This window comes from Pelodiscus sinensis, chromosome 14 (genome assembly GCF_052426305.1).
Source record: "Pelodiscus sinensis isolate ZL-2025 chromosome 14, ASM5242630v1, whole genome shotgun sequence".
NCBI lineage: Eukaryota > Metazoa > Chordata > Testudines > Trionychidae > Pelodiscus > Pelodiscus sinensis.
In genome coordinates, this window is record NC_143065.1 from 38,923,629 (window position 1) to 38,947,729 (window position 24,101).

Consider the following 24,101-nt stretch of genomic DNA (forward strand, 5'->3'; position numbering starts at 1 on the left):
TGTCACGTTGTGGTTTGGGTTGGGCAAGAGGCTACTTTTTATAAAAAATAAATGACATCCCCTCACCTGGCTAAATTTTTTCCTGTTTAAAAAAGAAAAAGAGAGAGAGAAAAAAAAGAGCAACAACTCCAGCTTTGTGCTTCTCTTCTCAAGGTAAATGTTTGGGTGCTACAATCATGTGGAATGCGTGACTGTGTATTCTGTGTTGTCACGTGTAAACTGTATGCATTGCACAAGTTATCTGAACTTCATTCATGGTGAGCCACTGAACCATAGCCAATACCAACATTGCTCATCAAGCGTTCAAATTGTCATGGATGTGGAGGCATCTCTTTATGTTCATCTTTTGATTGATTGCCTCATTCTCTTGAAAGAGAAGTTTTGCAGCACAGCCTAATGGGGCAATAAAAGATGTCTCTTTAATTTCAGACATGAGTTATAAAGGTCTGAGACCCAATTTTCAACAGCAAATTAATTCTGTGAGTGAACTTCTGAAAGGGCAGCCCAATCTAGTGAATCAAGTTTTCTTGCATCGACAAAAGTAACTAGATTTGTTTAAAAACTGCCGAATCATAAAATAATTGCATGAATGATATGTCTATAATAAATCCTACATGAATGTATACATTTCCTATATTTTATTAACTGCTCTTCTCTAAATGACTGAACATTGACTTATTTTCTACTTTAAAACAAAAACGGGAGGGTTTCTTTTATTTCTCTGTGATTTAAAATGTTAACTTTATGATTGGTATAATTAAGTTAGGCATAAAAATTGTTTTGTCGACGCTCACCGATATCCGTACTCGAGTTGCAACATCCATAACTTGTTATCCTGGCCAAAACGTGGTATTCCTAGACTTCTACATGGATCTCTGATCACTTCCAAGAACATTTGTGCAGAGTCCAAATATTTCACTCAATAGCCAGTAATTCGCTCAATAATTCTGTTATGTATTATGGTAGCAGCTGAGATTAGGGTCCCATTCTGCTACTGCTCAAACGTGGAATAAGAGACAAGTCGTGTCCCAAGGACCTTACAATCTAAAGAGACAAGACATATGGGTTGAAAGAACTTAATCAGAAAAGGGGGTTTCCTCAGGTGGTAAATCCAGGCCCACAATTAAATGTTTTGTACCCAAAAATCCCACAGAAAATATAGGGCAAAATCTGAAACGGAGCATAGAGCTCTTGATCTTAGTCCTGTATATTACCCATTAAACTAGCCTTGGTATTATGAAGCTCCATGATTCTACTACTGGTAACTATAAAATAGCCAATTGGGAATTACGATCCATCCTGGCTTGTGAAAAGAGATGGTTTGGTGTTGTTCATTATTAATCGTTCCTAATTATTCATAGAGGGTTTTTTTTAATCTCAGTAGCCAATGTTGTGGCTTGGACCTCTTTCTGTTTGACTGAAGAACTGGTCTGCCACATATGGGACTGTCCACTTTGTTCGGTCAGTTCTTGTAGATATTGACTTCGGTAGCAGTCGTCTGGCACCACAACAGCCTCCTTCCCTCAGGACAGGTTTAGACTGTCTGCTAAACTCCTGTCTCCATTCCTTGACCCGCTCCAAAGAAAAACATTTCATGGACAACTACTGTGAAGTTTTCTTTCTGTAGGTTTTGAAAACCAATTAATTGTATATAGACTTTGAACACTTTGTGGGGAGGGGAGGTGTTTCAGTTTTCCCTTCCAGTTCTTTTCCTTCCCACAGTGCTATTGGAAATAGCAGACATCAGTAGTGGGAAAGAATGATCAGGGAAAAGATGGCATTTTGGGGGGAGGGAAGACTACACTTTTCATTTTCCTGTTTCATTAAAAACCAGAATATTTTTAAAAACAAATTGTGGGGGAAAGTCCATTTTAAACAACTTGTTGGGGTCTCACACTAGTTTTGGTAGGTACTTTTCACACTCTTAGATTAAAAGAGAGATCCTGTCCTCCTAAGCCTGGAAAACCATGCTAGACTTCGACTGGGAACTGCTCTCTGGACTGCTAGCATGGTTTCGCCAATGCAGAGGATGGGGCAAAATGTCACTTGGCCCTGTCACAAGTGTAGCTGTCACATGGTTTCCCCACAGAGATTGACCCTGCATTTTGTAGACTAAACAGAAAAGATGCGTAATGGCTGACATAAGGGGTCAGAATGGACGAGAAATGAACCAACTTACAGACTTCATGTGGTTTTACTATGACCTTAAACTGGAGTTGTAGTCTGCTAGTTTAAGTATAGAGGATAAAATGCATTTGTCCAATTATTGTCATTAATAATCCCTTTACTAAAACTCTTTTAGTTGTGCTCCTTTTTTCGTTAATCAGTCACGTGGCACCTTTTGCCTTTCCATTCCAGAACGTCAGTCCATCCAGTGCTAGTGGAGATTACATCAAAGCATGCTTGTTCATGATGGGAGAGTGGGGGTATCAAGCAGTTTGAAATGGTTATGCATTCTATCTAATAGACTGTCTCAGTTTACGGTATACCCATAATCCTGCAGGGCAGAACTTAAAAAGGACCAAGAGGGGTGTTTAGTTAAAGGGCTAATGAACAAGCAAATGAAACGCTTGCCAGTTACACTAAGAACCTTCTGCTTCCGGATAATACAAAGCCTCCTGTTGTGTGCTATACTCTGATCACCTGCAGCTGTGTTTTTAATACTTTTAGTGCAACAGCATTCCCATGTACCATCCTGCTCATCCAAAGGCTTTGGCTGCAGTAGTCTTTGGATTAGACTCTGTGCATTCGGGGTCCCTAGAACCATAGAAAGGGGAGAGAAATTTTCAGCAGCTCCAACCATGTTGTTGGTACTTTCCTTGCTTTACAGGGATCTATCAGTGTTGCAAACACAGCTACATCCAGCATGTCCAGTTGCACTACAAAGTCCAAGGCTGTAGCTCTGTTATCCGACACTGGGAAGCTGTTGTTTGGGTGAGCCACCATCTTGATCCCAAGCAGGGGTCTCTGCAGCTTGAGAGCCAGGCTCTGTAGCTGGAGCTTGGAACAAACTCTCTTCTGGGGATCTGGTCCCAGAGGGGGACAAGTAACGCTTACTAATCCATGTGTTACATCTCCATTAGGGAAGTGGGTTTCAAACGACGGATCGCGACCCAGGATTGGGTCGCAGAATGTCAGGCAGTGGTCTCATTGCTGCAGGGGGATCAGGTGACCAGTGGGAATGCGAAGGCAGATACCTGCCTGTCCTGGCACCATAGGCTGCACTGTGCCGCTCACAACTGGCTCCTACGGCAGAGGGCTCTGCACACTGCCCTTTCCCTGAGCACTAGCTCTGCACTCCTGTTGGCTGGGAACCTGCTGCTGGCTGCTTCTGGGTGCGGCATGTTCTGCGGTGCCAGGAGAGGCAGGAAGCTGCCTTAGCCCCCCCGCTGCACCGCGGACCGGGAGCCACTCAAGGGAAGCCCCTTCTGCTCCAGCCCTGACACTCCCAAAGCTGGAGCCCTCTTCTACAGCCTAAATCTGTCCTCCTCAGCCCCACCCCGGAGCCCACGCTCCAGTCAAATCATGTTGGGTTGTGGGCATCAGCAATTTTCTTCAACTGAGTCATGCGAAAAAAAGTTTGAAATGCACCACGCCAGAGGACTCTTGCAATTTGAGTCAGTTGGATTTGTAGTGTGGGTAGGACCCAAGAGATCATGAACATGAGTGAGTGAGATTTTTCTCTTTCACTTCTCCAAAAGCATCTGTCCCATCCCTTAAGAGAGCCCTAGCTAATTGCTTTCATTCCTTTGCCATGGGAGGCCTGGATAGCCTCCGCTGAAAGTCCCATTGGAGCTGAGGCCTGATTGCTAGACATCACAAGGTCTCGCAGTGTTTTGAGGGAGGAGAGAGAAATATTTATTCATGCTACTGTGATTTGGTTTTAAATGGCTGGAGCACTGGTTCGCAATTCCCATGTGACAGATCTCCTAATCTTGGCATTTGGACATAGACCTAGATGAGCCGGGCATGTCTTTCCCTAGTGAGGAAAATGCACATGAAACCTGTGTTCTGTGTCACTCCCTGCCCTGCAAGGAGTCCAGCAGATGCAAATAGCTCTGCATGAGATAACAAATTGTAGTCAAGCATATGTTTTTGTGTTTATTGCAAGATGTCATTATTTTAGGGGCTGGATGTATGGTGTGTGCATATTTCCAGAGCCCCAAGGGGGCTACCCAGATGTTGAAAAGAAGCATGGAAGAGAGCTGTAGATAGAGGAGAGACCTCTAGGGTGGGACTGTAGAAACGGATCCAGAAAGGGAATCATTATGTTTTGCTCTCTGTCACAGCAGCTGGCTTGGAAGTAGCAAGAGAGGTTTCCAGATACAAGCCATGGATGGCAGGAGTATAAATAAGGAATCCATTCCAAAAGGGTGAACAAAAAGCGGGAGGATGCCATATACCCGTAAGTAAATATTTAAACAAGATCTTGAAACAGCTGCTGGATAAGCTGTCCTAATGGGAGCCCTAGGTATGGTGTGAAATAGTTTATGTGCTGATAGTTGTGATGCACGAATCTTAAACAGGACATGTACAGAAACAAACACCCTTATTAATCATATTCCCACGTGTATCGGTTGAGATGTGGTTATCTGTCAGATGCTGCCTTAGGAACTGATGTAACTGCACACTTGGTCGCTGTGTTCCCAGAACATGCGTTTGAATGAACTGTCCTGTTCTGATTCTTCACTGAAGACTTTCTGCAGGACCTTTCCTCCTACTCTTTGTGGGCGCTGTGTGGAAAATGTCATCGGTTTCAGATTTAACTGGTTTTAGGGTTAGCAGTCCTAACAATCCACTTTGGTTACTTGTTTAACACTTCCCCTATTACAACCTCCTATATTGAAGTTCTGTTTTATTCTAATTTATTCTATGATCCCACTAAAAGCAGAGTTCAGGATCATCATCTGCTGGTCTCTACATTACTTGTTTCTCTTGTCCCACACCAAGGGATACAGTCCTTTGTATTTTCTGCACAAAAAAAAATTAATCTCCGCAGGGGTCTCCCCCTCTCTCTCTTGACCCCATTTCTTCTGTTTTTGCAAGGATGCAGATGCAGCTGCTTATGGGACAGGAAAATATTCACAGTCCAAAAACAGCCTGCTTCCTTTTGCATAAGATCAAATTGAGTAATGGATCTGATTTTAACAGAGATATGTCCTCTTGCCAGGGACTTTTTCTTTACTGCGGTGGGGGGCAGGGAGCGAGCAACTAACTGTTGTGTCTATAGACACAGGAGAACTGAGGTCTAGTGCCTTGATTATGAAGATCAGAGGCAGATCAGAGTTTTTTCTGCAGCTCTGCCACTGACTTGATCATATGGCCTTGGGTGAGTTCATTAGAGTTTCAGCCACAGCAGGTGAGCTTTGCAAAACCCTTCACTGCCAAAGGTCACCCACTAAATAAGTGAGGCTTGCAAGGGCTGCAAATATGTCACTGCTGGATACTTTCTTCAGCCCAGTGCTGTAGGCAGCGTGAGATAGAAAGCCAGACTTCCAGATTGCATAGCCTCTAGGAAATTCCAGAGCTCTGAACCCTGCAACACAGCGGTAGCAATAGTGCTACCTAACAGTTCTGTATTTGGCCACATTAAACTGTGCTCAGCAGAACTGTACTTTGCAACTATATCTGTAGCTAGAGTTGCTTGGTGCTCCAGACAGAATAGACAGTACGGAGGCCCGAGGGGAAGAAAAGCGGGTTTTTACCAGTGTTCCCTGTAAGCTGAGCGCTTGTGTGGCTGCTCAGGAGAAATTCAGGTGCCGCCCAGCTGGTACACAGAGCACCTACAGCTAGCTGTTTTGTTTCTAGTGGTGGTGCACACACTCACATCTCTGGGTGCACATAAAATGTATTCTGCACATGGATGGAAAAGTTTAGTGGGGACACTGGTTTTTACTAATATATGCGCGCACACTAGGGATGTAAGTGACTAATTGACTAGTCGACTATCAACACACTAGTTGACTAGTCACTTCCCCCCCCCCCCCTTGCTGCCTCTATCAGAAAGAGGCAGCGGGGGCGGAGGAAGAAAAGGGGGTACTGGGAGGAGCCAGCTTAAAAGCTGGTTCCCTCCACCTCCAGCTCCATGGGAGGTGGCAGGAGCGCAGCGGTGGTGTTCCACCGTTGAAATGTACAAGAGTCCCCACTGGGGCTCTTGTACATTTCAAAGCGGATGCGCCGCATGGAGCCTGGGACTAGCGGGGGACTCAGAGAGGCTCCATGCCACATTTCAATCTTTGAAATGCACAAGAGTCTCGCTACATTTCAAAGCAGAAGAGCCCTTATCGACTAATCAAATAGTCGAAGGAAATTCCATTGACTATTCGATTAGTTGATTCATCTAATTTTAACATCCCTAGCGTGCACACATTCTCTCAAACATTTACTTGACAGAATAATATTTGGTAATGGGCAAATCTCAAAGGTTTCAGCTAAGTACTTGAAAATGGCAGATGCTTTTACAAACTATCAGAACATCTTGGGTCTGTGTCTGTTGGATTAGAATGGATATGTAGAAAAATAAAAATCGGTGGATGCTTGAAATTCAGGGAGATGGCAATCCAGTGCAGTAGGCTGACCGTAGAGTAACATCATCTGTTCCCTGAACAGGAGGTTAGTCTGTCCAAAGCCTTCCAGGTCTCTGCTTCTTCTGAAAATAGCTCTTGGACAGTCTCAAAAGAGGGGAAATTGAAGTAGCCTAGGTACAGTGTGACTGAGGCATGAATAAAGTTCTCAGCAGAGTCTGAGTCAAGGGGCAGGGTCAAGCTACAAGGACTTATTCACAGTAACTTTCAAGATGTGGCTGTAAGATTTACAGGCAACGAAAGTGTGGGAGGAAAGCAGAAATTCAAGGCTGCGATATGGGAAGAATGAAAGTTCAGAGTCAAGGATGACACTAACCTGGGCAGAGAGGGAATTAAGTTCTGAGGAAAGGACAGTGGTATCAATATCCAAACTGAGATTAATATTTTTATCCGGTAAAGGGCTTGTTTTTGGATCAAGTGAATGTCGTTAAGCCCTTTATTTCAGTAACATTTAATCGGTATTCTTTGTGCCCCTATGACTGATACTTAGTAAGACAGGCCCAAGAAAGCGCATGCAGCGAGGAACCTCCTGGATACTACCACAAATGACAAATAGCATGTGATCTTCAGCTTGCTGCTGCCTGTGCCAAATAGTATTGAGTGAATCAGAGAAGAGACAGATTGAGGAATTTACGTGGGCCAACTCACTGAAATGACAAAGGAAACTCACTGCAGGAGAAATGTACCAGGGAGACTATCCTGTGTAAATAAACCTCCAACTCGCACCAAGTTGAGAGGGAATTATCTTCATAGCTGGTGAGTAGCCTCTTTATCAGCCAGGCTAGCTCCAGGCCCCAACGCTTCGGTGCGAGGACTCCCATTCCCCCCACGGCCCGGCCAGAGACTGGACATCCCTCACTCACAACTGAAGGAGCCCTGGGCCAGTCCCAGCTGTCTGAACCAGGGCTACTCAACACATGGCCCATGGGTGTTGGTTTGTGGCCCATGGTGCAGTTTGGGTTCACGCAGGGCTCAACACTCAGCTCGTGGGTGAGATCCTTTGAATATGGCCTGTGCTGGGAACACTCTCCACAACGGCGAGGCATCTCCCCGGCGGGGTGAGCACTGAAAGACACAAGTGGAACAGACTGGTAGAGGGTGTCGGCGTTTGTGGCCCCTGGGGAGCTAGGTCCTGGGAGCACCGGGGCATTGTGTGAACGAAGCTATTTGCATATGTTTACATATATATTTGCATGTATAGACAACCACACTTAAGTTGCAGCCTTCGGCATATGCTGTGAGGATCATTGTGGCCCCCGGAGCTTCCAAAGTTGAGTAGCCCTGGTCTAAACCATCTCAGCCCATAGCCCAGCCCTGGCTGGAAAATGAGAAATATAGTCCCCTCCCGAGACCCCCAGCTGCTCAGTGGCACAACGCTGAGCTTTTTACATGCGCTATGCAGCTTCCCCATTGGCTGAGGAGATGGTATCTGTCACTTGGCTTCCCTGGATTCCAGGGAAATTACTGAAGAACCTGGGAAGCTAAATGGCAGCTACTGCCTCCTCAGCTGCCCCAGAGCCTGCATAGTACATAATACTAACTTTCTGCCTTGGGCGTTGCTGCTATGTCAACCAAAGGGTCGTTAATGCCTCATATGTACAAGAGACGTTGTCAAACAAGAGACAGTAAAACAGACGCACACAGTGCTAGTAACACTCAGCGTTTGAATAGCACGTGACAAATATGAATTAACCCTAACGATACACTTGTGGGATAGATATCTCTAGCGATGACCTTTATTTCTGCATCTGCTAGGTATCTATCTACCGTTTATCCAGTGTGGATAGAATTTTTTTTTCCCTCCCAGTGTTAGAAAACTGTCAGTTTGCCACACAATAAAACCAGTCGGCCAAACACTAACCCCTTTAAATGTCTGTTACGTCACGCACTGGAGCTCACAAATAGCCAAGGGGAATAAATCCCAAAGAAAGCAAAGGACCTGCATATGAGAACACTGTTGCCTATCATCACAATGATTAGTGCTGGGAACCAAAACCAGGAGTCTCCCAAATTAATCTAGAGAGAATGGGATAAGAGTTAGCTTTTTGGATAACTAGAAGCCAAAGTTTGTCTACATACTGAAGTTGCTGCAGCAACCAGCCTGTCTCTTCAAGGTGCTTCATATGGGGTATGTCTACACTACAGTGTTATTTTAAAATATCTTATTTCAAAATAGTTAATTTGAAATAAGTTATTTTGAAATAACGCATCTACACACAAAATGCATTTTGAAATAGCGTTTTGCTATTTCGAAATAGCTCATCCACACTGAGTAGACGCTGAATCGCATTTAAGGCCGTCTGGAACCCGGTCTGGCAGGGCATCAGGTCAGGAGTTACTTTGTGTGGCTGCTGCCTGAGGCTATCTGAGGCCTGTGCTTAAAGGAACATCCCCCTTCCCCCCCCCCCCCCCGACAGCCAGTTCTCAGCTTTCCCTGCTTGCTTGCCTACCTCGATGAGGACAGCAAAGCGTTTTGTCTCTGCATGCTCTTGTTGCCCTCACTCAGGACACCACAGCACTCTGCAACATGGAGCCAGAGCTGCCCCTGGGCACTCTGGTGCTTCTCTTGGATGTGTTGCTGTGAGCCTGGCTGCACTTTCTGCAGGCTGCCATCTGGAAGGTCCATCGGGGGGCTGTCAGTATCCAGGAGGCCCTGCGGGAGAGATTCCACCCTGAGGAGCACTAAGAGCCTCCCTGGTGTGCCCCACTGGGGGCTTGTGCCCCATTCCTCCCTCACGTCCTTCCACTTACCCCTCTCTAACCCCCCTTCCTGATGTCAAATAAAATACATGTATTTTCATGAACACACACTCTCTTTATTTAACAAAACTGCGGGAGGGAATGAAACTCTGGTGAGACTGGGGAAAGGAGGCGGGAGAGGGGAGCAGAGAGGGTGGCAGAGGGGAGGGGGAAACCTGGAAGGGGGAAGCAAGAGGAAGAAGGGAGAGGGGAAGCTCAGAGTTGGGAGTCTTGCTAGACCAACTTGATTTTCATGCAAACCTGCTCCTGGGTTTACATGTGGCCTTTGGTGGCCAGGCTGACAGCTATCCTGCCATAGACGGCCATGTTTCTCCATCTAGTGCAGAGATCATGGATGTTGGGGGCATCCCCCGCAAACCTGAATAAAGTCCATGATCTCCACCCTGGACCAGGAAGGTGCCCGCCTTCTCCTGGCCCTGGCAGGCTCCTGGGAGCTGGCAGACTGCTCCTGGGGAGCGGTGGAGGGCTGGCTGCCAGTGGCTTGCTGGCTCATGTTTTGGGGCCACTGGGTCGGGGCAGTGACTCTGGCTCTGGGCTGGCAGGCTTGGAGCTGGCACAGGCACTGTGGCCAGAGTCAACCCCTTTAATGGCTCCGGGGAGGGAGAGAAGTGTTCTTGATTGAGGCTGGAGTGGCCACTAGGGCACCCTGGGAAGGCTGGAGGCCCCCTATTTCGATATAAGTGTCTAGATAGCACTTATTTCGAAATAGCTATTTCGAATGTGGCATTATTCCTCGTGGAATGAGGTTTACCAAATTCGAAATAAGCACTCCGCTATTTCAAATTAATTTCGAAAGAGCAGTTTGGCTGTGTAGACACTAGTAAAGTTATTTCGAAATAACGGCTGTTTCCAGTCATCTGAAGAAGGGGTTGTTCCCATGAAAGCTCAGCATATCATCACGATGCCAAGTTTTTATAAATCAAATGTAAAGGAAAGAAGGCAGAAGGTAAATGCCCAGGTAAATGCCTCTGTGATGGGCCGGACATGGCCTGCACTCTGGAGAGCGTGGCGGGGGCTGAGCCGCCGGCTGTAAGCCGTGTGGAAGCCAATCACAGCCAGGGAGAGGGGCAGGTGAGCGCCCCCACGGCATCCCGCGCGGCACCCATGGCGGGGCCAAACCTGGGGTGGAGGCGGGAGGCGGCGGCAGACGGAGGAGGAAGCGGGGGGGGTGGCTCAAGCCAGGGCTGCCCCTGGCGGGACCCTGATCACCACTCCAGCCCCACTGCCAACCCCAGCAGCAACACAGGCCCTCCCAGAGGAGGGCAGAACCCGTGCCCTGGGCCGGATGCCGGGGGCGGGGCTACGGCGAGGGGGCAGAGCCATGTTCCCAGGCCTGACATGGTGGTGCCCTTGAAAAGGGCGAGAGCAGAAGATGGAGGGGCGGCTCCAGCTCTGGGAACCGCCTGAGGAATCGGGAAATGGTTCGTCCCTCCTCGGTGGTGGAAGCCGGAAAGTGGCTGGGAGAACCAGGACTCCGCACAGGGATCGTCGCGACCTGCCAGAGGAGTAAGACTCGGGGGCCCAGAAGAGAGACCCAATGGTCGAGGAGGTGTTAGGAAGCAGCCAGGGGCAGAGTGCTTCTGGCACCCGTGGGCTGGCGAGCTTCGGGTGGAATCCCCGTCAGCCGGGTAGGGATGGCCAAGCCCACCCTTAGGGCGCCGGGCTGGGACCCGGTGGAGGAGGAGGCCCCGGGTCCTCCTTCATCTCCTCGAGCCACTCATCCATCTGCAAGTCTCATCGAACGGAGAAAGTTCTTACGGGGAGGGGACAGGATATACGGCCGTAACCGGCCAGACTCCCCACACGGTCGGCGGGCCCGCAGGGCCCTGCCCTCAGACTTGGGGCAGAGGCTCACGCCCACATAGCTGACCCGGCGAGGTTAAGACAGACAGGTGGAGGGCTCACTGGGCCCCGCCCTCCGGGGCGGCGGCTCGCGCCCCAAAACCCCGTCACAGCCTCCCGCCCCGATAGCATTACTCTGTTTAAATATGTATTACACATGGCCTTCAGGAGAGGCCAAGGAATAGAACATTTCAGCACCAGACTCCGACCCGCTCACAAATCCCCTTACATAAGAACGGCCGTACTGGGTCAGACCAACAGTCCGTCCAGCCTAGTATCCTGTCTGCCGACAGTGGTCAATACCAGATGCCCCAGAAGAAGGGAACACAACAGGTTATCTTCATGTGATCTCTCCCCTATCACTCATTTCCAGACAAACAGAGGCTAGGGACACCATTCCTACCCATTCTGGCTAATAGCTATAGCTATTATTCATGGACCTAACCTCCATTAATCTATCTGGCTCTTTTCTTAACCCTGTTAAAGTCCTAGCCTTCACCACATCTTCTGGCAAGGAGTTCCACAGGTTGAATGTGCGCTGAGTGAAGTGTGCCTTCTCTGCACTGGTGTTCCGCATCCAGCCTTCCTTCTGTTGACTGTGATAGGCCTTCACTCTTGTGTCAACCTGAGCCAGGCCAAGTCAGTCCCTGGATGGGAGACATCCAGACAAAATCCCAGAGTGCTTCAGAAAACCAGTCCAGTCATGAGGTAGGTCATGTTCTTTGATCTGCTGGTACTGAGTCAATGACCCAGCATAGTGCTAGGGGGCAGCAATGGTGGCTGGAGGATAGCATCCTTCAGATGAGAGGTAAAACTTAGGTCCTGACCTACGTGGCTGTTCCAGTTCCCATTGTGTGGCACTTTGGATAGGGAGAGGAAGTGTAATGTTCTTAGTTAGAACCCGTTCAGAGGATCTAGGGAGAAGTAGATCTTTTATATGGAAAATCCACACAAGCAAGAGATCCTAGAACAAGGGTTGTGATTTATTTCCATGTGAGAACTTGTTCTGAAGTCTGTGGGTACGTTTACACTAGCCCTCTAGTTCGAACTAGGGAGGCTAATGAGGGCGACCGAAATTGCTAATGAAGCATGGGATTTAAATATCCCGCACTTGATTTGCATAATCCCGTCCGGTCGCCATTTTTGGAAACTGACTAGCCCGAAGTAACTGCCCACATCTACACACGACAGAGAAGCAGGATTCCGAGATAAACACCTTAGTTCGAATGAACTGTTAAACCTCATTCCACGAGGAGTAATGAGGTTCTGTAGGCTCTGCTGTGTGAGGGAAATGTGGGGAGTGTCTTTCTGCTTTTCGGTGAGGGGTGGGCACATCAGTGAGGGTTGGGATTTTTTGTTTGTTTTGGGGGAGGGATTGCTTGCAGGAGGCATAAAGGATCTGTCGAAAAAGGCTTTCTTTCTCGATAGATCCCCCTCTAGACTGCCACTTTTTGCCAACAAAGTCCTGAGTTGGCAAAACACAGAGGCCATTTTTATGCAAATTAGGCATGGGATATTTAAATCCCTGCCTCATTTGCAATGTCGACCTGCCTAATCTGCATCTTTCTGCCAGGAGAGGGATGCAGTCTGGACATACCCTTGGAGCTGTGTTGGTCCCAGGATATGAGCAAGACAAGGTGGGTGAGATAATATCCTTTATAAAGTTTATTGGAACTTAAAGTAGTGATGGTAGAGCCCTGCATGGATACATAATTTTGTATCTGTATCCACAAAACTGAGTGGCAGATATCCACAGCTGAGGATGCAGATACCCGCAGGTATAAAGCACGTATCCGTGGATTTGCAGGGCTTTAGCGATGGGTAACTGTCAGACGGTTCTGATAACTACAAGTTCAGATTCTTCAAGACAATGCATCTGAAGTACCAAAACCTGTCACAGCTGGAAGCCTTGTATGGAAAACGTCTTGTCAGGTTCCCAGTGCTTCCAGTCACTCCAGAAATTATGACGCTCAGACATTGCTGGTGACTGGAAATTTAGATATATAATAGACACAGCCAATTCTGTGCATCCAAAACCTGCATTTGCACGTGCAATTCAAGTCCCTGCTTGGGTGTGCACCGCACGGGCGCACAATCCCACCATCACGGGCAGACGAACGTGCAAAATGAGCATTCAGAATCAGAGGCTACAGCTGCTAATTTGTCCTAACTGGATTGAGAGATTATCGAATACCTCTGCTCTGCTGTGCAATTAATCGGCTGCAGAAGCCATTTGTTGTCCTTCATAATCCCCTGCCACAAGCAACAGCCCTTAATTACACCAAATCCAGGAATTTACTTTGGTATGTGACACCTGATAGGATTACACAGGGACCTGCACTCCTGTACGGCCCAGCAGTGGGAAGCCCCCGAATTGTTAGAGCGGTGCAGAAGAAATAAAATCTGTTTACAAAATTGCTAACTCTCTAAATGTTTGGCTCAAAAGTATAACACAGGATGTTGCATCTACCCGATGCAGCTGTGTTTGACTTCATTTTCAAGTGCATACAACTGCACAAGCAACTGCTAAATAGTGCTTCACAGGAAGATGGCTCTTAAGGATTTGCTTGGCATCTATATTCATGCTGGTATTAGTGAAGAGGGATTAGTTTCATAGTGCAAAACATTAATTTATGCCTGATTGAAGAAGATACCGAAAGCTGTTGTTCCAGGAAGTTACTTTTACTGGATTTCCTCCTTTTTATTTATGTATTTCCTCCTCCCCCTCGGGACAGTCCAGGCAACACATTGAGAAACTACCTCTTCAGCTACTGTTTGTAAACACTGCAGACTTTTCCTGCTTGCATTTGCCAATGCAATCTTCTTCCCCTGAACAGATCATCTGGCATAAGCCTGTGTAAAGGAAGCGCCTTCGGGGTGTGGTTTTTTTTTTTTTATATACTGCCTTTGTGTTTGTTGATGACTGACTATGTCCATTCCAAACAGTAAAAGAATGTGCTTCGTTTACTGTTTCCAAACAGCTAATCACTACTGCTACTGAACTGGTATTTCCCTAATTTTGTTTTCTGCCTGCATATCTTAAGCACAGAAGAGAAACTGGCATCTCTTTCAGGGAGTGTATATGCTACCGGCCAGAATCACCGGCAGCAGCAGGAGTTAAGAGTAACAGGTTTAAAATAAACAAAAGGAAGTATTTCTTCACACAGTGCATCATCAACCTGTGGAACTCCTTGCCAGAGGATGTTGTGGAGGCCAGGACTTTAACAGAGTTCAAGAAAGAACTAGATAAATTCATGGAGGTTAGGTCCATTAATAGTAGCTATTAGCCAGGATGGGTAGGAACGGCATCCCTAGCCTCTGTTTGCCAGAAACTGGGAATGGGTGCAAGGGGCTGGATTACTTGATGGTCCCCTGTTCTGTTCATTCCCTCTGGGACACCTGGTGCTAGCCGTTGTTGGAAGACAGGACACTGGGCTAGGTGGACCTTTGGTCTGACACAGTATGGCCGTTGTGATGTTCTTCTGTTACAGCACAGGTTGATTTTTGACAAATCAACCACCGAGCAATCTCCCATCAACTCTGACATGCCACCAGAACGAGAAGCACAGGCGGAGTCAACAGGAGAGCGTCTGCCATCGACTCGCCACAGTGAAGACACTGTGGCAAGTAGATCTAAGTATGTTGCTTTCAGTTATGTTATTCACATAGGTGAAGTTGCATAAATTAGATTAATGGCCCATGGTAATGTAGATGAGGCCTAAGGGCAGGGCTACTTAATTTTGGAAGCCCTAGGATCCACAGTGATACTCACAACGCATGTTGAGGGCTGCAACTTAAGTGTGGTCGTATGTACATGTAAATATATATGCAAAAAGCTTTTTTCACACTGACGGGCATACATACAATGTCCCGGTGCTCCTGGCACCCTCTTCCCTGGGGGTTAGAAATGCCAACACCCTGTACCCGTCTGTTCCAGCCAGCCCGTCCGCTTGCGTCTTTCAATGCTCACCCCGACTGGGAGATGCCTCGCTGTTGTGGACCGTGTTCCCAGTGGAGGCCAGGTTCAAAGGATCTCATCAATGGGCCGCATGTTGAGCCCCGCGTACACCCAAACTGCACCTTGGGCCGCAAACAGCCTGCAGGCTGCATGTGGAGTTACCCTGCCTAAGGGTATGTCTACACTGACATCAAAGACCCATGACACAGCTGCAGCTGGCCCAGGTCAGCTGGCTAAGGCTTGTGGGGCTTGGTATGTGGGTTTCAGCCTGGTTCCTGAGACCCTCCCGCCTTGCAGGGTCCCAGAGCTAAGGCTCAAGTCCGAGTCTGAAAACTTACACAGCTATTTTATAGCCCTGCATCCTGACCCAGCTGACTGGGGCTATCCCTGGGGGTTTAATAGCTGTGTAGGCTTTCCTTAAAAGGCCTGATATCATCCAAAGGGCACTGCCCAGCCAAAAAGTGTCACACGTTTCAAGTTATCCTGCTAATTTATTATGGATTCCTGACTATCAATGTTCCCTCTAATCTTTTCCATCCATGTGCAGAATACATTTTATGTGGACCAGGGCATGTGTGAATGTGCACCACCAGCCAAAACAAACCTAGCTGTGGGCTCTCCACTATCAGCTAAGCGGCACTGGAATCTTTCTTGAGCAGCTGTACAAGGGCACAGCTTACAGGGAGCACTGCTGACCATGTTTTGTCTTCCATATGTTCCCTTAATTTCAGCTGATGTCTCTTACCCAGATCTGGCTCATTATTTCCTAGAATTAGCTGAGGATGTGGCAAAGGCATTATCTGCACATAAGCTGATACTGTGTTTATTAATGTTGTAGCTGAGGTTCTTGTAGTAGTGCATCAAGCTACGTAGCTAACATCTTGCATGCGATGTCTGTTCTCTCATCTTCTCCCCAGAAGGAGAAGTGCATGCAGTAAAGTGTTCATTTTGGAAGGGCTATTTTTGTTTTGTTTGTGGTGACACGACTCTAAGTGATACCTCAATTTGGCACTACTTCCTTTGAGAGGCTATTTCACAATCTAAAGAAATCTCTTTACCATCTAGATTTCTATGTGCTCCATTTCATCCTTCTAGCTAGACTTTAGACGTTTCCTTGCTGTTCGTTTCAGAGGGGGAGCCATGTTAGTCTGTAACTGGAGAAACTTCAACAACAAATAGTCCTGCAGCACTTTCTTAGAGACTAACAAAAAATGTTGATGATATCATGAGCTTTCATGGGCACAACGCACTTCTTCAGATGAATGGAGTTTAAGGGGTCCAATTTTCAAATAAATAGCACAGAGAGGGGATGAGAGAAGGAGGGGAAGAGGAGGAAAAACAAGAAGAAAAGGGGGAAAGAAATTGTAAATCAGAGTGTTCATGCTAAATGAAGCTGCTAAAAATATATAATACCCACTTCAAGTACCCTTTGTTTCTTTGTTTTATGTCATTAGGATGTGGAATGTAGTGGGCCATCCAGCCAACGTTTTTGTTCAGACTTCTGTTGTAGGAATCAAACTTGTAAATGAAATTAAGTTCTGTAGCTTCTCTGTCGAGCTGGCTTTTGAAATTGGTTTGAAATAGTACGGTGACTTTGAGATCCATTAATGAGTGCCCAGGCAAGTTAAAATGTTCCCCAACAGGTTTTCGTATGTTGCCTTTTCAGATATCTGATTTGTGTCCATTAAATCATTCTCAAAGAGACTTTCCAGTTCGTCCAGTATACATGGCAGAGGGGCATTGCTGGCACTTGATGGCAGGAGCGGCCCTAGATGAGCTGGCAGCAACTGGCGCCCTAGGTGAAAAGCGCAATCGGCGCCCCCCATCTCCAAAGCCCTCAATGGCCATTTTTCTTGGTGTCCTAGGCAACCGCCTAGATCGCCTGTATTGACGAGCCACCACTGCTTGATGGCATAGATCACATCAGTGGATGAGCAGTTGTACGAGCCTCTAATGTGGTAGTTTACGTGGTAAGGTCCTGTGACGATATCGCTTGGATAGGTGTGTGGACAGAGTTGACATGGGGGTTGATTGCTGGCGTGGGATCCTGGGTGCGTATGATGGTTATTGGAAAGAATTTGTTTGAGGTTAAGGGGTTGTCTGTAGATGAGGGTTGGTCTGTCCCCCCAAAGCTTGTGAAAGCGAGGGGTCATTTTCCAGGATAGGTTGTAGATTGTTGATAATGCATTGGAGTCTGTAAGGGTACATCTAGACTACATGCCTCTGTCGCCAGAGGCATGTAGATTAGGCTACCAGACATAGGAAAATGAAGCAGCGATTTAAATAATCTCTGCTTCATTTAAATTTACATGGCTGCCGCGCTGAGCCGACAAACAGCTGATCAGCTGTTTGTCGGCTCAGCGCGATAGTCTGGACGCGCGGGTGTCGACATCAAAGGTATTTGTCGACCACCCAGGTATGCCTCCTAGGATGAGGTTTACCTGGGTGGTCGACAAATACCTTTGATGTTGGCAGGGGAGCGTCCAGACTATCGCGCTGAGCCGACAAACAGCTGATCAGCTGTTTGTCGGCTCAGCGCGGCAGCCATGTAAATTTAAATGAAGCAGAGATTATTTAAATCGCTGCTTCATTTTCCTATGTCTGGTAGCCTAATCTACATGCCTCTAGGCGACAGAGGCATGTAGTCTAGACGTACCCTTAGTTACAGTCTCTTTTCCCTCATAACAGGGCTTACTAGTGTTGCAGCATTATGCTGAGGTTATCAGTGAATTATGCCTTTGCTTCATGGATTTACCCCATTTCTGAGTAATACAGTTATTTCCACACTGGTGATTTTAGAAGCATAAAGCTGAGGATGAAATCATGACATTTTTGATGCCTCTTCGTGGGAAAAATAAAACTATAATGTGTGTCACACTTTCACTATTATTGTTCTAAAAGTCTGCAAATAAAATGTTACCACTGTCTCCCTGGACTCATGAACCTCAGGGCTGTAACTTAGGACATTTTCCTGAACTATCCTCTCTTGATCTTACTTGTAGACAGTTTTTTCCAAAGTTTATAGGGTAATCAAATACTTACTCAAACTACTAATTTGTATTCTCTCTCTTTACCAAACTCAGACATTTTTTGTTTCCACTAATGAAAAAAAAATTGTTTCCCAGCTTAGTGGACTTGATTTAGGATGCTAAAGCTAGAAAAATTAAGCTGACATGGACCAATTTTCATGTGGGTCTTAGAAAGAGGTTTAGAGGAGGCTTATGGATTTTGTCCCCTTCTTATTATCGGTGTGACGATCATTTTATAAATTATAAATTGGGTTTTGTGTAGCCTGAAAAAGAATGATGATTGGGCCATTTGCACAGCGGTGACAATAAGAGCCAAGGACATGAAAACTGAGCAACAGGGCCAATTGGAGCTGTGGTACGGGGGCAGGAGGACCATTTGGTTTGGGCCTCAAATTTAGACACTTGTTCATTTTTTGACATTTGATAATGTGTTGAAACAGGTAAAGAACTCTCACCATTCAACTATGGGACAAGAGCGTTTGAACCAGCTTACCATGCTTAATATCAACTGTGACACTGCACGAAAGCAAGGGTTGTTTTTTCCCCTCAGTAATTAATGCATTTGCACAGGAAAAGGCTAGAAAAGCACTGGTTAAATACAAAAATATTCCAATTATGTCTTTTTGGTGCCTCATTTTGTTTGTATGTCTCATTGTTTTTAATTTTTATAACGACTAGGGGCCTCTGGACCTCAAAGCGGGCCTGCCGAGCAATTGAGAGAAATAATTTCTTTTTTTTTTTTGTCAGATGGTTTGTTTAAAATGTTGGGTTTCGTTTTTGTTGTCTTTGTTCTATACACAACATTAAGGACATGAGGAGTCCACATGGACACAGCTGTGCTCCAAATATCTCTGTTTAGCTATGTGCAAACATTCAAGACCTAGCTAAATATAAATATACATGGATGCTCTCTTAGGTTCTGGTGGCTTCTGTGAGGAAGGGCTTCCAAACTATTAAAAGAGAGATTGCTTAAGCATGACAATGTTTGTTACCACCTATTAACTTTGCTGGCTAATGTTCTAGAGAAAGGAAGTCTTTGGGGAAGCAATACCCTGCGGTTACAGTGTGGGAATTAGTAATATATGCCTGTAACAAGCCCAAACAAATCAAAATGACCTTTGCACATTGCCTCCACTGAATTATGTACCTCATTCCCCGAAATGAGTTGCTAAGAGAAACTGCTGAGATCCTTAACTGTAGTCAGTGGAACACGATTGGGGAGCTCTCCTCAGAGGCCAGGTCTACATTAGGGCAGTTGTTCCCAGCCTGTGGTCCGTGGACTCCTGGTGGTCCATGACAGTACTGTAGGGGGTCCGTGGTAGGGATGTAACAGTGTAGTCGATTAACCGATAAGCAAAAGCTTACAGGTTAATGCTGTAGACTACATCGGTGCTCACCAACCAATCAATCGGGATCGACTGGTAGATCTTGGAGCCTCTGACAGGTGATCCTGACTGGTTTGGTCAAGAGGCTATCAAGTGCTGGTACTTCAGCTGCCCCTCCCCGCACTGCTTCCCTTTGCCTTAGAGCTCTCTTCCCCCCCCCGCCCCCTCCCGGGGAGCTTCCTGCTTTCTGTGTGGAGCAGGGGAAGGAAAGGAGGGGCGGTGATGTCAAGGTGCCCCCTCTCCCACTCTGTATCCTTTCTCCACGGAGCAGGGCGAGGGCACAATAGGGCTTGGGATGGAGTTTGCTGGCTGCTTTAGGGAGTGATCCAGGGCCACGGCAGGGGTGAGCCTGTCTTAGCCCCAATGCACCACCACCCAGGAGCCATCAGCAGTGCCCAGCTGGAGCCCACATCCCAAATTCCTACCCTAGTCATGAACCCCCTCCTACACCCCAAGTCCCTGCCCTAGCCCTGAGCACTCCTGCATCCAAACACCCTCCCAGAGCCTGCTCTTAGAACCCTCTCCGGTACCATATCTACCTGCTCCAAGCTCAGATCAGAGCCCTTCACACTCCAAATCCCTTAATCCAAGACCGGAGCTTGCACCCCAGCCTGCTGCCCCAGCCTGATGAAAGTGAGTGAGGATGGGCAAGAGAGGGAGGATGGAGCGAGCAGGGGCGTGGCCTTGGAGAAGGGGCGGGAAGGAGGTGGGGCCGGGGTATTTATATTTGAGGTAGATCTTGGATTGCATCTAAATTCAAAAAAGTGATCTTGTGCTCAAAAAGGTTGGAGATCCCTGCACTACATGCATCTCCCCCGCCCCTTTGCCAGTACATTTTTAGCAGGCTGGCCAGCAACCCGGCTCACTCCCGACTTGCGCCAGGTCAGGGAACTACCCCTGCTGTGGCTCTGCATTTAAAGTGTATTAGGAGCCAGGCGGGCAGGCAGCCTGGCTCAGTTCCGACTCATGCCGGATCCAGGAGCTCAGACCCCCTCACTCCAGACAGGGGCTGCTGCCATCCTGTGCTGCTGCCTCTGTATTAGAGGCAGCAGTGTAGGGCGACAGGCAGCTGGTCCGCAAGGGGAGCTGGTCTGCAAGGGGAGTTCCTGCCTGTCACCCCACGCTGCTGCCTTTGATACAGGGGCAGCAGCGCAGAGTGGTAGGGGTCTCTTTGGGAGTGGGGCTGCTGGCCTCATCCCTGGGGATTTTAGAATAGTCGAGTAACCAATAAGAATTCATGAGGTTACTCGACTAGTCAGCTAACTGATATTTAACATCCCTTGTCTACAAAAAGTTTAAAATAGAAATGAAAATAAATGTACGGAGCCTCTCGCAGCCAGCATGTCCTTCAGCCCCCGATGCTTCCCGAGCCGCAGGAAGCAGCGTGGGTTGAAGGACATGCTGGAGCCAGAGTCTCCATGCTGGCAGCCGGCAAGTCCCTCAGCCCATGCTGCTTTCCAAGAGGGCCGAGAGACACGACTCGGGAGACAGCGCGGGCTGCGGGACGTGCAGGCTACAGGCACAGCCATATTGTTTGGGGGAGGACTGTAAAATTGTAATACATTGAAAAGGGGTCCGTGTGCTCGAAAAGGTTGGGAGCCGCTGTCCCCGGGGATAAATTCGAATTATGTTACACACCTCCTGCTCCGTATATGTAGCTGGAGTTGAAGTATCTTAAATCACATTTTGGCACCATCCACACTGCGGGAAGTCGAAGGGAGCATGCTCTCCCTTCCACTTCCCGTACTCTTCGTAGAAGCAGGACTACAGGCGTGGACAGGAGCGCCCTCTCAGCTCGAGTTAGCGGGTCTTCACTAGACCCGCTCATTCAAACCCCACAAGATTGACTGAACCGGTGTCGATCTTCTCTGTAATGTAGACCTGGCCAGAGTGAGGTGTGATGAGGGGCCCAGTTAGCAATAACATCGACAACAAAACAACAAGCCCACATGAGAGTTTTACACAGCAGGAGCTACCAAAGAGCCTCAACCCCTGCTTCCTGCAGGCTTCAGTTCTTTGCAGACCAAACACGTACCCTGCTAAAATGAAATGATTTAAGTTAGCTCATGGATCGTTCATCTGCTTCATGTATTCCCAGACTCAGATCAGCAAAGTCATCTGCCAGGATTTCACAAGGAGATAAAAATGTACCTTTTGCTTCCAACGCGATCCATCTATTTACCGTTCTAATCACTCAGCTTCTGATTGCCACAGTCTGTTCATGTTATTCCACCTCGGTTTAATTACCAACGGCATTGTTCTCCTTTTAGCACGTGATTTTTTGCTTTTTGTGTGATGCTAATACTGATTTAACCATGCAGTTTTACAACCACTGTTAAGTTTTTCCAACTTACCTAGGGATTGAAAAGATTTAGCCTACACTGAGCTATGAATATGAGTTGAATATGAGTCAACAGTGTGATGCTGTTGCAAAAAAAGCAAATATGATTCTAGGTTGTATCAACAGGTGTGTTGTAAGCAAAACTCGTGAAGTCATTCTGCCGCTCTACTCTGCACTAGTTAGGCCTCAGCTGGAGTACTGTGTCCAGTGCTGGGCGCCACATTTCAAGAAAGATGTGGAGAAATTGGAAAGGGTACAGAGAAGAGCGACAAGAATGATTAAAGGTTTAGAGAACATGACCTATGAAGCCAGGCTTCACGAACTGGGCTTGTTTAGTTTGGAAAAAAGAAGATTAAGGGGGGACATGATAGCGGTTTTCAAATATCTAAAAGGGTGTCACAAGGAGGAAGGAGAAAATTTGTTCCTCTTGGTTTCTGAGGACAGGCCAAGGAGTAATGGGCTTAAAGTGCAGCAGGGGAGGTTTAGATTGGACATTAGGAAAAAATTCCTAACTGTCAGGGTGGTCAAATATTGGAATAAATTGCCAAGGGAGGTGGTGGAATCTCCCTCTCTGGAGATATTTAAGAACAGGTTAGATAGACATCTGTCAAGGATGGTGTAGACGGAGCTTGGTCCTGCCTTGAGGGCGGGGGGCTGGACTCGATGACCTCTTGAGGTCCCTTCCAGTCCTATTATTCTATGATTCTATGATTCTATGATGAGTACGTCTGAGCCAGGGTTTTCTTTGCTTTATCCAAATGGACACCTCTGAGGCTACCACGGCAGGAATATTAGCTTACTGAGGGGCACTGTATGTTGGGATGTTTTATTTTTCTATAAATATAGAAGCTGTTAAACAGTGTTCATCTTGCCATCTCCTTCAGGCACTAAAATCTTTCATTCCAAATGGAGAGATATATTGGAGAGCAAAAGGCTTCCTTTGCAATATCCGGTATAATTTGGGTCTGAAAGCACCTGTCTTCTCAGCCAGAAATACAAGGTACTGATGCATGACTGACGGAAACTCAGACACTGGAATTCCCTCCTGCTGAGTTATTGCTTCAGAGATAATCCACAACCACTATTTTTCTGCCACCACACTTTATATGGCATTTTCTGTAGGCCTGATGTCATTGAAGGGTAGTAATAGAATAACTTGCTTGGAAAGCAAGTGCCGAGAGCAACATAACGTGCTTGTCTTTCATGCTCTAGGAAGCCTTGAGCAGATCCAACCAAGCAGCAGAGGAATAAGGAAATGAATGGCTTGATGCAAAACAGTAGGAGCTTTATTTCAGTTTTTGAAGGGGAATATGAAACATGATCTAATTAGTAAGGACTTAAATACTTGAAGTATCCAAGCATTTATCTGCACAAGAGCTGGTCATATTAGCCTGACAAAGCCAACCCTGGTGACAGCCAAGGGGCCATACGTTTCTTGAAATAATTAAGGAAAAATACCTCACACATGGCTTCATCCTGAGAATGCGGCCTTATTGGGTTTCAGTTTTATTTTGGCTTGGTTTTACATTGTGACTCCTTCATCCTTGCTTCAAATGCCTGGTTTACTTGGGAGCAACATGCACGCTTCCCAAACAGCCTAACCATCAGACCTATGAAATTTCACCACCACTTAATTATGAACATTGCTAGTTGTGAATTAAGATTGTATTAAATAACGGTGCGTTCCAATGTTCCCTCTAATTTTTTATGTGTGGAATAAATTTGTTGTGCACCGAGGCATATGCGATTGTGCACCACCAGTTGAAACACACGGGGGCAGCTGTGGGTGCTCTGCTAATCACTTGGCCAGCATTTGAATATCTCTTGGTTGGCTGCCTAAGAACTCAGCTTACAGGGAACACTGATGCCTTCTAATTAAGGGACATTCTGAGTCATACCTGAGGTATAGGTGAGGTGTATTACTGAAAACTCTCAGGAAGAGAGAAGAGTGACTTTAAATAACCTGATGCAGGAAGTGAGGACTGTGTTTCTTTGAAACAGTGGGAATGGAATCTGTTCTCTTCCTGCTGAGTTAACCAATGATTTTCTAGTCAACAACAGCCACCAGTAGGACGGAACTGCATTTGCGCTGGTGGTGGAGGTGATGAACTTCTAGCTGAGCGTCATGTATGAGCCGTGGTGTAAAAAAACAGCAGCTCAGATCGCCGGGGGAATGCCAAAGCATTCATGATTCCAATTAGA

General features: G+C 46.9%; 1 long non-coding RNA gene across 1 annotated transcript in view; it reads left to right on the forward strand.

The window, feature by feature from the left end:
- The window catches only part of LOC112546827 (uncharacterized), a 104,132-nt gene that overhangs the window by 7,584 nt on the left and 72,447 nt on the right, over nt 1-24,101 (forward strand). The window contains exon 2 of the long non-coding RNA XR_012895705.2: nt 4,290-4,405. This is a non-coding gene — a long non-coding RNA (uncharacterized LOC112546827). The remainder of the gene's footprint in view (nt 1-4,289; nt 4,406-24,101) is intronic.